We start from the raw sequence: 19,587 nt of genomic DNA on the forward strand, positions 1-19,587 counted from the left end.
CAGCTAATCTGGAAAAATCCCTAATGCAGTAACAACTCCTTGTTTTTTAATGCACGAGCTGAACAGGAAAATCAGAGTGTGTAGTGTGAGTACAACATTCCTCTGTGTGTTTGTGTGGTATGTGTGAGCACGTGCATGCTTACGCCTCTAGAAGGGTTTCTGGTTGTTTATGTAATAGAAGTGTCATGTAACAGAGCTGTTTGCTTTGAAGAGCAAAGTCTTAATGAATAATGTCCAATTAAAGTCAGCAGAGGAGAAAAGGCAATTGAGAACACTCTGTTCCCTCTACCTGCTTTGTTTCTCATGCATTTTAGGAGTGTTTCTTTTTAAACACTTCTTCAAGGCCAGATTTTCTAATGGCCTCCTGGAAATGCCATTGCAAAATGTGCTTGTCCGTGAATTTGCCATCTGCAAACTGGGGTGACGTGTATGTATGAGACAGCAGCAGTTGCATAATAGGGGGCTCTCATCCAGCTTTTATAGTTGGAGGGGGCTTAGAGAGGAAAGCTAGTTTAGTGCTTAGAGCATGGAATGAACCTAGGTCAATTCCCTGCAGTGGCAGACTTTCTGTATGATCTTGAGCAAATCATTCAGAGTCTCTGGGCATAACATGGAATTTATTGCTCTTCCCTACCTCACAGAGTGCTGTGAGGCTAAATGCATTACAATTCAGAGGTGCTTATTGTTTACAAGTGTGGGAGTCATGTAAATACCTGATATATAGATTGAGCGAGGGGGCAGAAGTGCTCTGGGCCAACAGGGACATTCTGGCTGCCTCTGAGTCCAGTAGTACTGGGGGCTGATGCAGGCCACAGCTAGAGCTGTATCACTTCTCTCACCCCCATAGTGGTGCAATGCAGTGAAAGAGAAGAGCAAGCTAGTCCCATGGGGTATGTCTAGACTGCATCCCTCTGTCGGCAGAGGGATGCAGATTAGGCAGGACGACATTGCAAATGAGGCACAGATCTAAATATCCAGTGCCTAATTTGCATAAAAATGGCCATCGCGTTTTGCCGACTCAGCACTTTGTCGGCAAAAAGCGGCAGTCTAGAGGGGGATCTGTCGAGAAAGAAAGCCATTTTTGACAGCTCCCTTATGTTTTCTGCAAGGAGGTTTACAGGCACAGGATAGTGCCTCATTTGCAATGTCGACATGCCTAATCTGCATCCCTCTGCTGACAGAGGGATGCAGTCTAGACATGCCCATGTTGTCCCTATGCAGTGAGCATGCTGGGAGCACTGGGAAAATGTTGAACTTTCAAGCAGTGAAAAGAAACTGTTACTGAAGTTTCAGCTGTTACCACAATGCAAAAATTAGCCTGGATGTAAATGTTGGAGGAGACAAAGAACAGGGAGGATTTTAATGAAGAAAGGAGAGACTTTCCTAGGGCTGGTTAAAAGTTTCCATTTTATGAGCACTGACAATATATTTAGCCCTGTGTGTGCTCCAACATGCTTTTATCACTGAGGAGTGCTACCATGCGGGTGTGGAGTTCGCAATTCTTCTACATTCCCCTCAACAGGGAATGTCTCCAGGCAGATGTTTAGCTTGGGAGGGGAGCAGCAAGAAGAGCTCCTTTGGGGAAGCAGCCAGTATTGCCTCATTTCAAAGTGACTCAGACATCAAACGTGCAAAAATTCAACTTCACCTTGAATGTTTTTTTCAGAGTGAAAGAAAGAGACGGGATAATTCTGTGGAAAACTAAATACAGACATCTACCATGTGCAGGGACAGGCACAGGCCTCAAACAAGAACAAGCTCAGAAGAGTCCAGATCCAGGGCTTGAGTCAGTCTATTATGCAGCTGGTGACTAAACCAAGAGGGGTAGGTAGAATAAATATTATTCCCATTCTGCAGAAGGAAAAACCGAGACACAGAGAAGGTAAGTAACTCAGCCAGGGTCATGCAGCTAGTCAGAAGCAGAGGCAGGAATAGAATCCATGTCTCCTACTCCCATGTCATATCCCCTGGCCCAAATTGTCTTAGTCTGCACAGCTGTAAAGTAGATAAAATGTACAATGGATTATCTCACAGGGCTTTTGTGAGAATTAACACAGCATGTAGTTTACATGTACAGTACATGTACTGTAGCATGTGATACGGTTCTGTAGCACGTGTTACAGTTCTGTAGCACGTGTAGGTACCCTATTATCCCCATCCCTCCAGAGAGTGCTAGGGTTGGGGTGTCTGTGTCTTCACATAAGGGTAAGTTCTGCAAGGTCCACAGTGGGCGAGAGCACAGGTTGCAGTGTTCAGTGAACACCATCTGAGGGCACATGCTGCTCTTTCTTAAAGGAAAATCAGTGTGCTGCTCACCTAGGCTACGTCTACATTGCACACAAAGAAATGCTCCAAAATAGCTTATTTCAAAATAGTGCATCTACACTACAGGGAAGCCTGGAAATTAGTCTGAGGTGGACACACTACCTAGATTTAGAGCCCCAGGGAGCACTGGGGAGTAATTACTTTGAATGGCCTGGGGGAGGAGCTATTTCAAAATAGCAGCAGTGGAACATCCACACTACTGCTATTCCGAAATAGTTATTTTGGAGGAGGCATTATTCCTCATGGAATGGGGTTTACAAATGCTGAAATAAGCAGCCCGTTATTTCAAAATTATTTTGAAATAACAGGCTAGCTGTCTAGACGCTTGCATCGTTATTTTAGAATAACAGACGTTATTCCGAAATAACGTTGCTGTGTAGACGTACCCCTAGAATATGTCTACACTGCCCCCGTTTTGCGCAAAAAATATGCAAGTGAAGCGTAGCGTGGAATATCGCCACGCCTCATTTGCATAATTAATGAGATTCCATTTTTGCACAAGAGGCTTTTGCACAAAAAGGAGCCGTCTACACTCCCTCTTGCGCAAGAGACGTTCTTCCTGAAAAAAATGCGGAAGAACAGCTCTCGCGCAAAAGCCTCTTGTGCAAAAACAGAGCCTCATCAATTACACAAATGAGGTGCAGTGATATTCCATGCTTCTCCTCATTTGCATATTTTTTGTGCAAAAAGGAGACAGTTTAAACATAGCCCTAGTTGCCAGATGTGGGATCAGCACCCTTCTCTCCCTATATACAGCTTTCTGTGTCTCAGGACAGGATTTTGCCCAATAAATAGAGGCATTACTTCACTGTGCACTGAAATACAGCCACCTCTGGGCTAGAATATGACACAGGATTTAACGCACTACACAACAGCTTCAGACAACAAGTGAAGAAAGGCATTTGCTTAGCTATCATGGGTCAATAGGTTAATGGGTCCTGATGAAAGGCTAGTGAATTCAGTGGCCTTACATCAGAGATGAATTAGGTCCCACAAGTCAGGTCCTAAAGACTGAAAACTTTCTGGAACAAAGGTCTGACGGTTTTGTATTGAGTATATATACCCCGTAGCACAATGGGGTTCTGGGCGATGACTGGGCATTACCTTAACAGAAGTGCTCACTCAGAAATATGGAGAAAAACCTTTTCTTGCCTAGATTTGCAGATACAACTCTTGGTTGTTTCTCTCATATTGTTTATGTCTGAATAGCCTAGTTCAGCCATCAGAGGGAGGAAATCCTTTGTGCTTTTCATCCCAGAATGTATGCCGCTTTCTGTCTATCTCCTTGCATAGCACCCATTATCAGAGCACATGAAGCCTGATGGGTTTATGTCTCACCCGGAAAATCAGCCTGCTTAAGGTTGAGGAATTTTGTTCAGGGCCCCTGATAAAACCATTACATGGAGATGAATAACTCATGTGGTTTTATGTTTCCTGTCCCTGAAATGCCATTAGGAACATCAAACACTTCTGTGTTTATTCAAGAAAATTTCCTACCCAGGTTGTTCATGCAAGAGAGTGGGAGAAGGGAGGGGTAGAGATAGGGTTGCCAGATGGTTGAAACAAAAATACCGAACACTCTGCCTCCCAAAAAAAAACACCGGGAAAAAATTCTGTTGAAGGGAAAAAAAGGGGAGGCGGGGACCAAAGTTGTTGAGGAAAAAAAAATTGCTTCCCTTTGGTTGGCAGCCATTTTGTACCGGCAGCTTTGCAGAACCAGGTAAGCATGGGGGTTGGGGTTGAGGGGCTGGGGATGTTGGGAGCCAGGGGGAAGCTGGGGGAGGGAGGCTGGGTGCTGAGTGTTTGTAGGATTTCCAGGTGCCCGGCATTTTCACCTCCTGGCCGGGGAAAAAATCAGAAAATACTGGACATTTTAGGTGTCTGGGTGAATACCGGACACCTGGCAACCCTAGGTAGAGAAGGGCGCTGGGTCCGAATTATGGTGCTCACTTGCAGGGTCTGAGTGAGAATTGCAAAGTCAGGCTTTTTGCCTTATATAAATCCATTGGTGGTACTATGAGGTGCACTCAGGATAAGTTACATTGTTGGGAGGGCATTGAAAGACCACATCAAAGCTTCCTGCAGGTCAAAGGTGAAATGAAAGGCATCCATCTCCCCTCCCTTCCCCAGCCCATTGTCCGTCAGACTTTCCCTTCCCTTTAGTTTCCACTTTGAATTTGATGCTGCAACCTGAACTCAGCTTTCATGCTGTTGCCTTCCACAGGGGGGCAGGTACTGAGCATGTATCTCACAATTATGCCACTTGGAGCTTAGGGTTTTCAGAGCCTACCTCTCAGCCAGGGCCAGATTATCCATTAGGCATGATAGTCACAGTGCCTAGGGCCTCTGAAAAATTTAGGGCCTAAAAAAATTTCATAATTGACTTGAAAATAAAAGAAAACTGCTAACTCAAGCTTAATAATTTGCTATCCTTAGTCATCAGACAGCATACAGGTATACAATTAACTATTAGGTGTATAGATGATAGGGCATTTCTCTCATATATTTATATATAAACTAATTTCAAGGCCTATGATTATGAGAATGCCTAAGACCTATGAGGACCTTCACTCAGCCCTGCTCTCAGCAGGAGGAGCTATGGGGAAGGTCTATAGATGTGAATGAGTCAATGCATGACTGATTGAGTCAATGAAAGAATCCTGCTGTCCTCAGAACTGGGGTGCAGAGAGCTAGCGAAATGCTGCTCTGGTGCCCCCAACCAAAGACTTGGTTCATAGTGAATTGTTAGATGTTATTATGGCTTGTATTATAGAAAAGCCAGAGGGACCAGTCAGGATCATGGCTCCATTGTGCTGGGTGCCGTGCAGATGTTTCTGGAGAGAATTTAACATGTGAAGGAATGGATTCCTGGCAAGGATAAAAGAGACGCGATTGTGGCATGGTGGGGCATGTAATCTCATGGAATGACTCCACAAAAATGACAAATGCTGCCAGCAGGGGCCTTTCCCCAAGGGAACACCTTTCCCATCAAGATGTGAACATGAGTGGGAAAGGGAAACAGCAAATTCTGGCCTCCAGGCCCACCCTGGTGCTATGAGCCTGCCTGTGGAGCACAAATCATTCCAAAGGCAAACACTCTTTCTCCATCTCTCAAGCTGCTAGCTGAACTCCTGGGAGCACCTTTTGCTAGAGCCTAGGCAGTGGCCACTCCCGGAGGATCCTGAACATAGGCCACCACCTCTCTTCAATATTTTTCTTCTGATGAATGTGAACAAAGTTCTCTAGGAATACAGGCAAGATTCCTATTGCGTCTGGGCAGCTCCCTCCCACCCATTGTCAGCATATGTATAGTTGCTCTGATTATCAAGGCGAGAAAAGAGTCTGTGATTGTTTCATGTGCAGTTTGGGACGCTCAGCCTTACAATTTAAAACACTTTTTAAATGATAAATGCCAATACATAAGCATTGGCAGGCAGTATAAACATTTTTCATAGTTGCAATGTGAGCAGTAAGCAGACCCATGTGTATGAAACTGTCTTTCACAGCTCCTCCTTCTCCTCATGAAATGAGAAGCACATGTAGATGACCCTATTTCTGGAACTCTAGCAGAATGGCCATACAAGTCAGCATAACCCTAATTTCTTTCTTTCTTTCTTTCTTTCTTTCTTTCTTTCTTTCTTTCTTTCTTTCTTTCTTTCTTTCTTTCTTTCTTTCTTTCTTTCTTTCTTTCTTTCTTTCTTTCTTTCTTTCTTTCTTTCTAAAGCATCTCTTCAACACCACTATGAGGTAAGGGTGTTACTTACTTGTCCCCATTTTAAAGATGGAGAACTGAGGCCTAGAGAGATTCAGTCGCACACAAGAAGTCTGGATGAACAGGGAATTGAATCCAGGTCTTAAGTTCTTATCCCTGGCTCGGCTTACAAATGTAAAGAGGTGTAGTGGTTTTATTCTGTTATGCCCAGGACTGGAATAGCAAAGAGATTAGATGTTAGATTGCAAGCTCTTTGGGGCAGAAACCATCTTTTTAGTCTGTTTGTACAGTGCTTAGCACAATGGAGAACTTGTACTTGACTGAGTCTCCTACATATTACCACAATACAAATAATGCATAATAATAAGACCAGAATTCATGGTGCTTTGGCAGAGCAGTGTGGGACTCCACATAGGGTATGTCTACACAGTAGTGCATGCCTCAAAATAAGCTACACAATTTGAGCTATGAAAAATTGCATAGGTTATTTCAAAATTTGGCGCTATCTAACAGCACTTATTTAGAAATAAATCACTATTCCGCTGACTTCCTTAATCCTCGTACAGCAAGGTTTACAGGAAGTCAGAGTGAGAAGCCCCTTATTTCGAATTTATTTCAAAATAACTGGCTTCTTGTGTAGACAGTGCATAATATTATTTCAGAATAACAGACATTATTCCAAAATAACTCTGATGTGTAGATGTACCCTATAGTGATTTTGTGCACGTGGCCTAATTTAAGTCAGTGCAATTAGCTCCTAAGTTTAATGAGTATAGAATTAACTCACGTCAGGGTGGAAGGAGGAAAGCATATAGTAGATGTTTAGCAAAAAAGTTTCACAGGAATACCTTTTCCTTTGTGGAAATTCGTTTGGATACAGCATGTGGTCTGATTCACTGCAGGGTCTGTGTGAACAAAAGTTAGGGCAGGTTCCCTAGTTAGAAAGTCTGCCCAGAGAGAGAGAGAGATCTGCAATCTCCTCTCCACCAGGGAGCCTGCACTTGGCCTATACATGTTCAAAGGTGAGAGAGAGAGAGTATGATTCAGTTTTATCTTAGCTGGCTGGCATGTAATGGAGATTAAAACTGCCATCCCCCATTGAAAGTCCAGCAGTGAGTAACAGTGGCTGGAGCTGGTGTACTTAGGACAAGTAAAAGCCAGGCTATTTGCCTCATTGTACCTTAGCTTTGCATGCCGGGCATAAGAACTGTTCCCTGCCTAACAAGTGCTATGATGGCAAATCACTTTGACATGAAGGTACTACAGGTGTGTGGTTATGACACAAAATTAACTTGTGCAGACTTGTGTATAAACATTGCAGTTGTTTAGCTTCACAAAAACCTACCAGAACCCAGCTCTCTGCAAGACAGCTACAGTGGTGCAAGTGGTGCTGTCGTTGCCAGGGTCCATAAGGTTATAGGGGCCCAATCAGCAGATGCTGTTCTACCTTAAGCACCGCTGTAGTTTTGCAACTCTACCTAAAGGTAAAGTAGGCAGCTGCCTGCCAGCCAGGTCTCCAAGGAGCAGAAAGGGGCCCCGGGTTGGCCTTCCAGGAAACTGCTCCTGTCCCTTCCAAGCTGCTCTGCTGGAATGCATTTCTCCCAGCGAGGCAAGATTCATTGGTGCTCTCTAGCGCCTATGTAATATTGTGACCATGGAAAACCATTGTCAAACTAGTTTGATCAGCCAGGTAAATAGAGTTTTTGGAGTGGAGCCAAAGAAGCTGGAGTATGCCAGTGAACCTTGCCCTGTATGGAGTAGGATCAAACCCTATCTGAATAGTGTGTACACCTATTAGAGTTACTTAGAAGATATCACAGATGTTGGGGAGGGCTGTCTTTTTTTATCTAGGTCAGATAACATTTCTATGGGATGAAAGCAGACATACCATAGGTGTCTGACTTAGATAGTAATATAAAATGGAGTTGGTGTGATCTTTGAGAAGTGCTGAGGGTGTAATTTTTAATAGTGGATTTTTTTAAAATGTCATGACTGAATGGATCCTTCTGATTGGTTCCTGTGACAAAGAGACTGCATTTTTGAGAGTTGTCTGATTATCGGTGACAACACTTGTTTGCATTTTGTGCCAGCCACATGACTGTGCTCAAATTATATTTCCATGGGCGAAACTGTGGGTTCTGGCATTGATACTGGCATTGTGGGCTTGATACTGCATTGTATTACTTCTCTTTTGCAGTGGTGTAACTCTTTTCAGATAGAATAGAATAGAAATTGCCTCAGTTTGAAACTAGAGTAATGGAATGATGACTCAAGCCCTTGGACCTTTGACTAACTACCATATATACCCATTCATAAGTTGATTTTTTTTGGGTAAAAAAGTGACACATCAAAGAGTGGGGTCAGCGTATCAAAAGGTCTGCATTGTTGTTGTAGATCAGGGGTTGGCAAACATCAGTTCCCAGCCCATCAGGGTAAGCTGCTGGCATGATGGGACATTTTATGTACCTGGAGTGTCTGCAAGAACAGAGCCCCTCAGCTCCCTGTGGTGGCCATTTGCCATTTGCAACCAACGGCAGTGGCAGGAAGTGATGGCCAGCATGTCCTTCAGCCCGCTCTGTTTCCTGCAGCCCCCATTGGCCAGGAATGGCAAATAGCCATTGGCAGCTGAAGGGAGTCTGTGCCTGCAGACCCTCCAAGTACATAAAACATCCCAGCGCATCAACAGCTTCTCTGATGGGCTGGGAATTGAAGTTTGATGACCCTGCTGTATTTTAAGAGTTGGGCTAACAAGAAACGTGCGAAAGCTTTAGTAGATTTATTTTAATGCAGTCTAACAAAAAAAAAACCTGTTATAATAATTTAACAAATATGTATTTACATATCTCCAAAATTAAAGTCCATGTTTTGAAGTCCCATCTCATTCTAATGCACTTATTTAAAAAGTTTTAAAATCCTTCAACTTCTGAATCAGTCTCTAATTCACCAAACCGTTCATTAAACTCAGCTTCAGCATAGCTGCTCCTGCCTCAGCTTTGTAGATGTCAGCAGTGTTGTCCTCAGACTCAGATGTATCAGCTTCCATTGTGTCATCACAAATCATAGAATCATAGAATACTAGGACTAGAAAGGACCTCGAGGTCATCTTGGTGTCAAAATATGGTGTCATCTTCTGACCCATCAAGCACATTGCTGATACAGCATTTTCTATAATTTCCATGGGACTGGACTCCCATGCATCCTTGACCCATGGGGCCACCAGCTTGATTTTGGGCTTTAGAAGATTTCCACCTTTTATCAATTTGGGCATGCCTGCGCACATCCAGTCAAATCACATTTTGTGTAGCCTGTCTTAAAGGTTTTGTTCCAGCAGACATAAGTCGGTCGTAGAACAGAAATTAAGACTCCGGGTATTACAGCCCAAGTAGTTTTCATGTTTGGCTACTTGCTTCACCCCATCCATCTTGTGTGTCCTGAACATGTCCCAAACAAGCATACAAGGTTTCTTGAAAAGTGCTCCTAGTCTCTGATGTCACACTTTTCCAGCCATTCAATAGTTCCGCTTTCATCCATCCATCCCTTTTCATGTGCACATACAATGACACCCACAGGAAAGTTAATGTTTTTACTCAAGGTTTTCCTTTTAAAAATAATAACTGGAGGGAGTTTTGATCCATTAGCCAATCATGATAAAACCACTGTAAAATGGATATTTTCATGGCCAATAGTTTTAATTAAAATTGTTTTTTCAATAACACCAGTTACTGTTGTTACTTGGGAGATCAAATGTCATTAGTGAGAGCTCAAATGAATATTCCTTTCAATATTTTATAATAAACCTTTGAAAAGATTCAGTTTTTTCTTCCAGGTCTCTTGGCAACGTCTGTGCTAGCTTTTTTCGCTGACAAAGACAGAGACCATGACGGTTCATGAAGTGAGTATAACAACCAACTGATGTGATAAATATGGTTGACTTTACTGATTTGTATTTGTCATCTTTCAACATTTTCAGAGCATGCAGATTAATTCCAGTTATAGTGACAAAGTACCCATTTTGTCGACATTCAACAGCCCAATCATTGAGATCTTTCTCCAGCTCAGGAAATGAAGTGTACCTCATTGGACATTTTTCTTGCTTCTTGGCATTACTTTTAGTATTGTTTTATTTTTTCACCATTCTCTTACCTGCTTTGCATTGATACAGAATTCATTAGGGATGCCAGATAGTTTAACAAAAAATATCGAACCTCCCACCCCAAAAAAAAACACCGGGAAAAAATTCTGTTGAGGAAAAAAAAAGGGAGACCAAAGTGAAAGGGACAGCAGTTATGAAGCAAAAAAAAAAAAAAAAAAAATAATAATAAAAAAAATAAAATAAAAAAATAAAAAATCAGCATGACCCTTGAAGAAGAGGCTTTTTTGCCAACAGCCATTTTGTTTTTCTATTCCAGCCACAGGCTAAGCCCCTGCGGAACCAGGTAAGTGGGAGGAGGTGCGGGGGCATGGAGGGGGTCCCGGCAGGGATCCGAGGGGGGCCGGAGGTAGGCCCAGTTGCTGAGTGTGTAGGGTTGCCAGGTATCCTGTATTTTAGCCTCCTGGCAGGGGAAAAAAACAGAAAATACCGGACATTTTAGGTGTCCAGTATTTTCTGAATTTTTTTAACGACCAGAAGGCTAAAATACCGCTCTGTCCAGGTCAATACTGGACACCTGGCAACCCTAGAATTCATGAACAGCAACAAAATTATTGTTTGCTTCTGCATATTCAACAACTTTAAGTTTGAATTCTACATCATAAGCAGACTGTTTTCTTTTGATTTCACCATTGTTCATTTTAAATACTAGTATAAAAGCTGAGAAAATAATTCAGATACAGATTTTGTAGGACTTTGTAGAGGAATGTCACCTGCTTTATCACTGTCAAATTATAATCGTTCTTTATTTATTTCAAAGCAGCCCTGTGGACTGGCATGTCTGTGGTGATAACAGGCTATTTAAATTTTTGTTACAGATGTAATCGATTCTGCACGTTATATTTATAGATTGGCTGGAGACTTAAGAGGCCAACATGCATGAAGAGATCACATTACACAGTAGCCGACAGACACCAGTGCCATAGTACTATCGTGCATTGTATTTTTCTGATTGTCTAGTATTTTGTGAAATGGGTGGATCAAATTTCATGCAAATACAATTTAAATAAAAAATAAAATGTTAGCACATTTTTTAAAGTCCAGAACTGATGTTCCATCACCGGTGATCTACAGCAAGGGTCAGCAAACTTTGGCACCTGGCCCATCAGGGTAAGCTGCTGGCGCACCAGGAGGTTTGTTTACTTGGCATGTCTGCAGTCCAGGAGCACCTCATCTCTCAGTGGCTGCGATTCGTCATTCCCAGCCAATAAGAGCTGCAGGAAGTGGCACAGGCTGAGGGATGTGCTGGCCCCCCACTTCTCTCCTCTCCTGTTGGCCAGGAACACTGGGAGCTGCAGGTCTCCGTACCTGCATGCACTCCAGATAAACAAAACATCCCGACATACCAGAGGTTTACACTGATTAGCCAGGAATTGAAGTTTGCCAACCGCTAAAATATAGGGTCAGCTTATGAAAAGGTCATAGCATTTTGCCATTTTTATCTATTCATCTTGGGGGTGTCGGCTTATAAGCAAATGGGCTAATGAACCAGTATATACAGTACTTGTGTGCTGTAGATATGCCTTGCTACTTGGTTTTAAGTATGGCATGTAAAAGGCGAGTTATGTGTGTTTGATGCTGATATGATTTGTGTATTTAATACAAATATGTGAAAATCTCATAATTGCTCATACACAGAGAAAATGAGAAAAAATACCAGAGAAAATGTTCGGAATGGGATACAGGTTCTTTAGCTTCTGATGATGTTACACACAAGATAGATTTTGGGGACTCTTTAATGTGTGACACATATTGGCTACGTCTACACTGGCCCCTCTTCCGTAAGGGGCATGTAAATTTCAGCAGTCGTCGTAGGGAAATCCGCGGGGGATTTAAATATCCCCCGCGGCATTTAAATAAACATGGCCGCCGCTTTTTTCCGGCTTTTAAAAAAGCCGGAAAAGAGCGTCTAGACTGGCCCCGATCCTCCGGAAAAAGCGCCCTTTTCCGGAGGGTCTTAGTCTTACTTTGAAGTAAGAATAAGACCCTCCGGAAAAGGGCGCTTTTTCCGGAGGATCGGGGCCAGTCTAGACGCTCTTTTCCGGCTTTTTTAAAAGCCGGAAAAAAGCGGCGGCCATGTTTATTTAAATGCCGCGGGGGATATTTAAATCCCCCGCGGATTTCCCTACGACGACTGCTGAAATTTACATGCCCCTTACGGAAGAGGGGCCAGTGTAGACGTAGCCTGCGAGATCATTTCTGCACTAGAAAATTTAGTAGAGGCTCCTGCACTAGAAAATTTAGTAGAGGTTAGACCTCCCTGGTCCAGCACCCTCAGGACCTGAGTGGTCCCAAACAAGGGAATTTGCCAGAGCAGGGGAGTTCAGGCCTCTGAGCTCTCCCGGGGCTCCCCGTCTGGCTGCTGCCCTGGAAGAACCCAGAGACCTGACTTTTGGCCCACCTGCTTGGCTCTGCTGCCCCCCAGCCCACTTGCAGGGCTCTGCTCTCTGGCCCTGGCCCTGTGCCATGTGGCAGCTGCTCTCGGGCTTCCTATGCCTGGTCCCACGCAAAGCAGCAGCTGCTCCTGGGGCTCCCTGCCTCTGCTGCCAGGCCCTGCTAGTGGAGCTTCCTGTCCCTATCCCCTGTGGGCGGCAGTCTCTCCTGGGGCTCTCTGATCCCATGTCAGGCCCTGCGGGCTGCCACCCAGCAGACTGGCTCCATTCCCAGCTGCTCTCAACCTCTGCAGCTGGGCTTCTCTTGTCTAGCAACATCTGTGGTTCTGCCACATAAATTTTGTTATGTGCACCTAGGCATATATAGATGTGCACCACCAGTAGACACACATGCTGACGGCTGTGGGCATTCGGCTAATCCACTGGGCGGTGCCTGAATCTCTCCTAGATGGCTGCCCAAGTGCTCATTTTACAAGGAATGCTGCTTTAGCCTATTTCTGCTCTGGGGGCTCTGGGGCCTGCGTATGCCCCGTCTCTGCACATTTGATGTTGCTACAGGGTGCTCAGACTAACAACACCAAGGTTTAGTAGTGAGAGGGCTGATTGTTTCCATGAAGGATCCTTGACTCTGGAGTTCATTTACCACTCCTTGATTCGACAGAGTCTGGGATTATTAGCCTTCAGACTAGGCATAAAGCTCATGTATTTCCAGGGGGCCGAGGGATATGCAATGGTACTATAGGGGAAGCTGCCACTTAATGTTGGATTACTCAAAAGGGTGATTTATATTATGGGGAGAGGAGTGGTGGTGCTGAGGTTGGCTTTGAAGAGAGCGGGCAGGTCTTGTGGCTATTTCTTCATTTGTTTTGAATAGTTCAATGTCTGTATCAGAATCTGGGGTCTTGGTCAGAGTCAAATCTAATTAGCTGCATTAACTCATTTACTGCAAAGCCGTACTTGCTCTCATAGTTAACCTGGGTTCTCTCATTTCAGATTTGATTTCAAACAGTTATCAAGCTATACCGGCAGTGAGATGGACAAGATACTGCAGTGAGTTTTCCCGGTCTCTAATTCCTGAGTGAATCTGAGAAGAAAAACACTTGTGACTCCCAACCAAAGAAGTTTTGTTTTCTTCAGCAGAAAGCTTTGCAAACCTTTTGTTTCCAGTTCTCTCGGTAAGATCTCCCCAACCACTCTAGCTCGCTGTAACAGCCTCCCACAGAAAGACAGTGGAATGTTTCAAGCTAGAAATGGTCCTTATTTCCATTAGCAACAGCTGCTTTATTTTTAATTCAATTCTACATTCTGGAGTCTGTTTATGAAAGCTGCCATTAATTATGTTTTTCATCAGTCAGTGTTCAGAGATGGCTAATGGCCCAGCACACCTAATTAGTCCTTCATGTATGATAAAGTTTCAGCAAATCTATAGTTAGCCATGCGGGGCTGATATCTCCTGCATGGTGGAGTTGTGACTGGGGCTGTACAAACTTGCCTGGTGTGTGTCAGATAGTGTTACAGATCTGTTCCACTGCAGTTTCCAACATCTGGGCAGCTGTGGGCTGCAATTACTGCGATGTGATGATAATAGCGAGTGCCAAAAATGACTTCTAATGTCACTCAGAACATGCTAATGAAAGGGTGAAACATTCAAGACGCCTTTTGAAACCTCTTTGAAGACCATTAGTGCATAGACTAGACTTAGCGCTACATATTTTTCCCTTTAAATTTAAAGTGATGCACTTGGGATATAGAGTAAAGCACTAGCTGTGGCTTCAAGGTTGACACAGTGGTCCACTGAAATGTTAACATATGTTGAAAAGGATTTATCTGGATCCAGATGGCAGCTCTGGAGTAACAAGTAGTCCCCTCTTTGTTCAAACATATTTAAAACCAGACTGACTGCAGGCCTGTCGCTGGAGGGGGGCGAGACAAAGGGGGCAGTTGCCTTGGGGCCTGGTGATTGAAAGTGGCCCGGGGCTCCTGGCCCTGCTACTACAGCAGCAGTGGCAGCTGCAGTCCTAGGCTATTTAAATCGTTGCTGGAATGCCACACACTCTATGAGGCTCTGAGGACTGGGGGGAGCCACCATGCTCTGTGAGGCATGGAGGGCTGGCTTCCCTGGCCCTGCCCCTTCCGCCTAAGGCCTTGCCCCTTCCAGGAGGGCAGAGTGCCCCCCCTTGTCCAGGGGCCCACACTAGCTGCCAGCTCTCCTGAGTGCAAGATTTGTCAGTACTAGAGGTGAGTGTAAGCTATGGAGTTTGAATATGTATGCATCAGGGATTTAGTTTGGTGACCCTTGTCTTGAGAGTGTTCTCTAGAGCAGGGGCTATCAAACTTCACTGCACTGTGACCCCCTTCTGACAAGGAAAAAGTACTTCATGACCCCATGAGGGGGGACCAATGCCTGAGACCACTCAAGCCCCACTGCATGGGGGAGAGGTAGGCAGCAAAGCCCATGAACCACTGCTCTAGGCAGGAGGGCCAAAGCTGAGGGTCAAGAGTTTCAGCTCCAGGCAAGGGATCCTTGGGCTTTGGCTTTGGCCCTGGGCAGTGGGGCTTGGCTTCAGCTGCAGGCTAAAGCAAGTCTAAGCCATCCTTGGTGACCCCATTGAAAGAGGGTCATGATCCACTGTGTTGGGTCATAACCTACAGCATGAGAACCGCTGCTCTAGGAGAACACTCTTGCATTGGGTAAGTAATGGAGCTTATGGGCTGGACGATCAAATACAAGTGATTTTTGAAATGGTTGAGAGCAAAGGTCCGAAAAAAATGTCCATATTTACCATAATTGATCATTCACACATGAGCGTCCAATAAGTGTGCATGCATGTAAGTTGGCTCGGGTCATTTGCCCATGCTGTTATCTGATCTGCAGAGCTTGAGACCCCAGCTCTAGAGCAAACTCACTGTCTTGTGCTTTATTCACATGACCTTTGTTTGACATGACTCCCGCTTGGCAATGGAAACATGTAAAATAAAACTGACCGTACTTGTGCTGTAAAACCCTCTGTTGTCTATTTTAGCAGATATGGGTTTGAATAATGGTAGAAAGCTCTGGTACATTCTTTAACATTGGAAGTAATTTAATTTTCTTTAGTCATAGGAAGAGCATCATCACAGGAAGGTGTCCTCAGGTCATTACCCCAATAGGCCCAATTTTATCTGTGCTTTCTCAATGAAGTCAAAAACCAGTTGGTTACTTCTGAACTTCCTAGGTATCTCCAGGTAGAATGAACCTGCCATGTTGCTGAATGGACCATGGCACTATCCAGAACACATCTGTCCTGCTGAATGTATCAGACATACCCCAACATTGCTTTAATGGATGAGAACAACGCAGCCAGTGCAGTGCAGCACTAGTACTGAAAAAGTTAAATGGGAACACAAGTAAGAACATCCAAGAATTGTTTTTAAAGAAGACCAGAAAATAAAAGTGACCCATCAATGCATACGTGTATTTCCTGAAGCCTCACTTCTCAAACTGCAGGGAACATCGAGTGAACTGCATTGTTATTTTAGCATAACGTGGCTGGTATGACAGGTGTCATATTATTAGTTATCCCTTGTCAGTTCTTTAATTACCTTAGCTATGAGCCTCTCATCTGAAATTTCTCACTTGGAAAATATCAGACCACAGAGTCTTTGGAATGATAGTATAAAAACTATGTATTAGCAGTATCAAGAGCTGTCTGTTAGGTAAATGGGTGTAAGTCCCGAGAAACTCCAGTGGAGGTGATGGAGTTATTCTGATGTAACTGAAGGTGGAATTCATCTCTCTGTGCTTTTATTTTGGACTCTTCTTCTGGCAAATTAACCTGATGTAATATTGCAAAAACACATCATTTGAGTGAAAGTGATAAGAAAGACAAATGTTTGGTTTTTGCCAGAAAATTTAAAGAGGCTACAAACTTGGTGCCCTTTGAAGATTGCCGAGTTCTGTGCTATGTTAGTTGTACATGTCTATCTTATGAAAACACTCATTTCATCACAGCTGATACCATACATTCAGACTTGCAAGCAAATGGCTAGATTGAATTAAATCACCTTTCTATCTGCTAATGGCATTTATGCCTTTACTCGACAGTGAAGGTTATCTTACTGTTTACAAGTTATAACCTACAACTGTTAGATGACATTATCTTCAGACTTGGGCGAGATAAGTCGTATGAAAAATTCAAGCAATCTCAAACTTACTGGCTTCCATTCAAATGGGGCTGTAATGATTCAAGATTCCAGCTGCCTTCGCATATTGCTTTACCAAAGCCCCGCCTGTTATATAGTAGAGAAAAAAATAGCAGACGGCAGATGATGGATAACAATGCTGCGATCCAATAAGGGGTTTCTGTTGACATCCCAAACAGAAATGGGAGCAGCTTGAGCTGTTTAAAAAACTCAAGAGGGGTATTTTGCTTTCAGATGAATTAACTGCCATTTTCTGCCTTTTCTCCATCACTCCCACTCAAATTCCAAACTCCTTCAAGAGAAACAAACATCTGTAATGACACAATGTTAATTGTTGTACTTAGCACTGTTATTTACATTTTTGATGCAAGCAAGTCAAAGCACATCAAGGATCTCTCCAAGTGGTCAAAACAAGCTAACAATCATGTTCCAAGCAAAATAAAACAGGGTTGGGTTCAGATCTGTTAGACAAAGTGGCTCTAGATTGATGCTGGCATAAATGAGATTTGAATGTGGACCCCTCAAAAAGCAGCAGAAGGGATCATTAGAAGATTAACATGACAGAGTCACTGGGGAAGTTACAAGGATACTCCAGTTTTCCATTACCTTCAATATAATTGGGGATTTCACTGTATTTATAAGCTTGGTAGGACAGGTTTCCCTAAGCCCGTTTCCCATCAAAATCCAGCATAATTGTTCTGTATCGGGATGCCGGATCAGTGCCATGCCCACAATCTGCTCTCTGATTTCCATGATGCTTGTGTCCACTTAAGAGTCCATTTTAATGTTAACGCTTACAATGATCTATGAGCCATGTGTGACCCTGGGGTTCACAATCATTTGGTAATTACTGTATTAAGCAGGTCTCTTTAGGATGCAATGTCAGTGGGCTGTGACTCACACAGTATTTTTTCTTGTTGTTGCTTGAGCCACTCCAGGCAGGAGATATTATATGTGAGTCTCACAGGATCTGTCACAACTGAGGACGGAACTGAATGTAATGTAATCAAAGAGCATGTGTCTAGCTGAACAGGATATGAGGTTGTCTTTGTTATATGGCTGATAAAACTTTGGCTGTGATTCAAAAGGGTGCTTGGCTTTCATCTCTATGTCTTCCTTCCTCCACCCCGCTAAATATTAATGGCTGAGCTCCTACCTCCTATTCCCCTGACCTACTATAATTGTTCACAGATTGTTGTGAATAATGGGATTGACCTTTTGTCCTTACAGATGTAGAACTCTCTACCTGGGCCTGTGAAGAGTGGCCCCTTCCACCCAGGCGCTAGGCCCAACCCTCCCTTGTTGCTTGATTCATCATTCCCAAGCAGCAGGAGCAAACTAGGCCATGTGTGCCAAACTGATGTATTAGGGGAGCCAGGGTAGAGCTTGCCTGGTACAGAAGAGGAGAGGGACCAACAGGGTGGTGAGTCTGACTCCATGGAGACATCCTGGGGCCATTATTTGTAAGTGTGGCTGGCATTTCTCACTTATAGGAGCCCAGGGCAGCCTGGATGTTGTAATGGATATTTTGACCACGGGTGTTTTCAGTGCTCCGGTTTTGCCCTGCCGTTTTGTACTTGCTCTGTGATTCCCTTTTATGGGCCGAGGCAAACATTACAAGCTGGTGTGTGGGCCCTAAGTGTGGAGACCTGCCCTCTCCAGGGGGGTGGGCCTGGGGTGACTTTAAAAATTAAAATGGAAAAAAATGAAAAGTGTAAAAAAGCTGCAGCCTGCAAATGGATCCAGCTGTGTGTTGACAAGAAGCTAAATACTGAAGGTCAACTCCTGACTTCACCCAAATCAGCAGCTAAACTCAACTGATCTCAATAGAGCCAAGATTTAACCTTCAGAGACTTGGAGGTCTGGATATTACATCCAGGGACACAGTAAGGCAAAAGCCTTGGCATTCAGGGGTCCCATTCAGTGGTTCTTGGGTTCAGGGGAGCAGGTTGTAATACATCTCATGGCTGCCTACAGCCAGTTTCCTGCTCACTGAGACTTGCCTTGGCTGGGCTGCCTCACCTATGGGCAAAATCAGGAATTCAGAGATGAATGGAAGAAGTCAATTCATCCTGTGGGATTGCGTGTGCTGGGAGGAAAGTAAAGTTCCTTTAAGGAAGGAGGTTGGGATGGGAACAACTGTTTGTTTGGAGGTTCAAAAGTTTTGATGTCCGTGGACCCCTTTAAAAGCGAGGCTGTGGATTTAAGCCAGTGGCCAGATTGGAGGGGCTGATGGGGGCCAGATGAGATCAATGTCCCATTGAGCTAAGCACTGTCCCAATTTGATCCCTATCCTAAAGATCTGACAATCTATAGGAACAAGCCAGAGACCAGAAGCATTGTGCAATAATGGAGCAGAGAAATGACATCATTTCACCTAGGTCATACAAGAAGCCAATGGGGAATCTGTGATCTGAATTCAGATCTCCTGGGTCCTGGTCTAGTGCATTAACTGCAAGACCATCCTTCTTGTCTAATGGAGTACAAAGCAAACAGCTGCTCTCGTGATTTTTAAGTTTTGGACAAGCAGAGGCATCTGTGGGAAAGAAACATAATGAAGAAAAGTTAATAAACTTTTTCAAAGTCTAAAAAATTTCAGGTTGAGTTGCAAAAAGGATGAAGACTGTGGGGGAAAGGTGCTTTAATTTTACCCAGAACACCTCTAGTTGTAAGTCAGTAACTGAGGCCACGTCTTCACTACGTGGGAAGGTCAAATTAACATATACAACTCCAGCTATGTTAAATATATAGCTGGAGTCGATATATCTGAAAGAAAGAAAGAAAGAAAGAAAGAAAGAAAGAAAGAAAGAAAGAAAGAAAGAAAG

At 43.8% G+C, this 19,587-nt stretch overlaps 1 long non-coding RNA gene across 1 annotated transcript; it reads left to right on the plus strand.

Annotated features, from left to right (window-relative positions):
- Positions 1 to 1,680: 1,680 nt before the first annotated feature.
- Positions 1,681 to 13,943, plus strand: LOC112546162 (uncharacterized). The gene is made up of 3 exons (XR_003089792.2): positions 1,681 to 1,824; positions 9,864 to 9,929; positions 13,574 to 13,943. It is a non-coding gene; the product is annotated as an uncharacterized LOC112546162 (long non-coding RNA).
- The last annotated feature ends 5,644 nt before the right edge of the window (positions 13,944 to 19,587 follow it).

This window comes from Pelodiscus sinensis, chromosome 18 (assembly GCF_049634645.1).
Source record: "Pelodiscus sinensis isolate JC-2024 chromosome 18, ASM4963464v1, whole genome shotgun sequence".
In the NCBI taxonomy this organism is placed as follows: Eukaryota; Metazoa; Chordata; order Testudines; family Trionychidae; genus Pelodiscus; species Pelodiscus sinensis.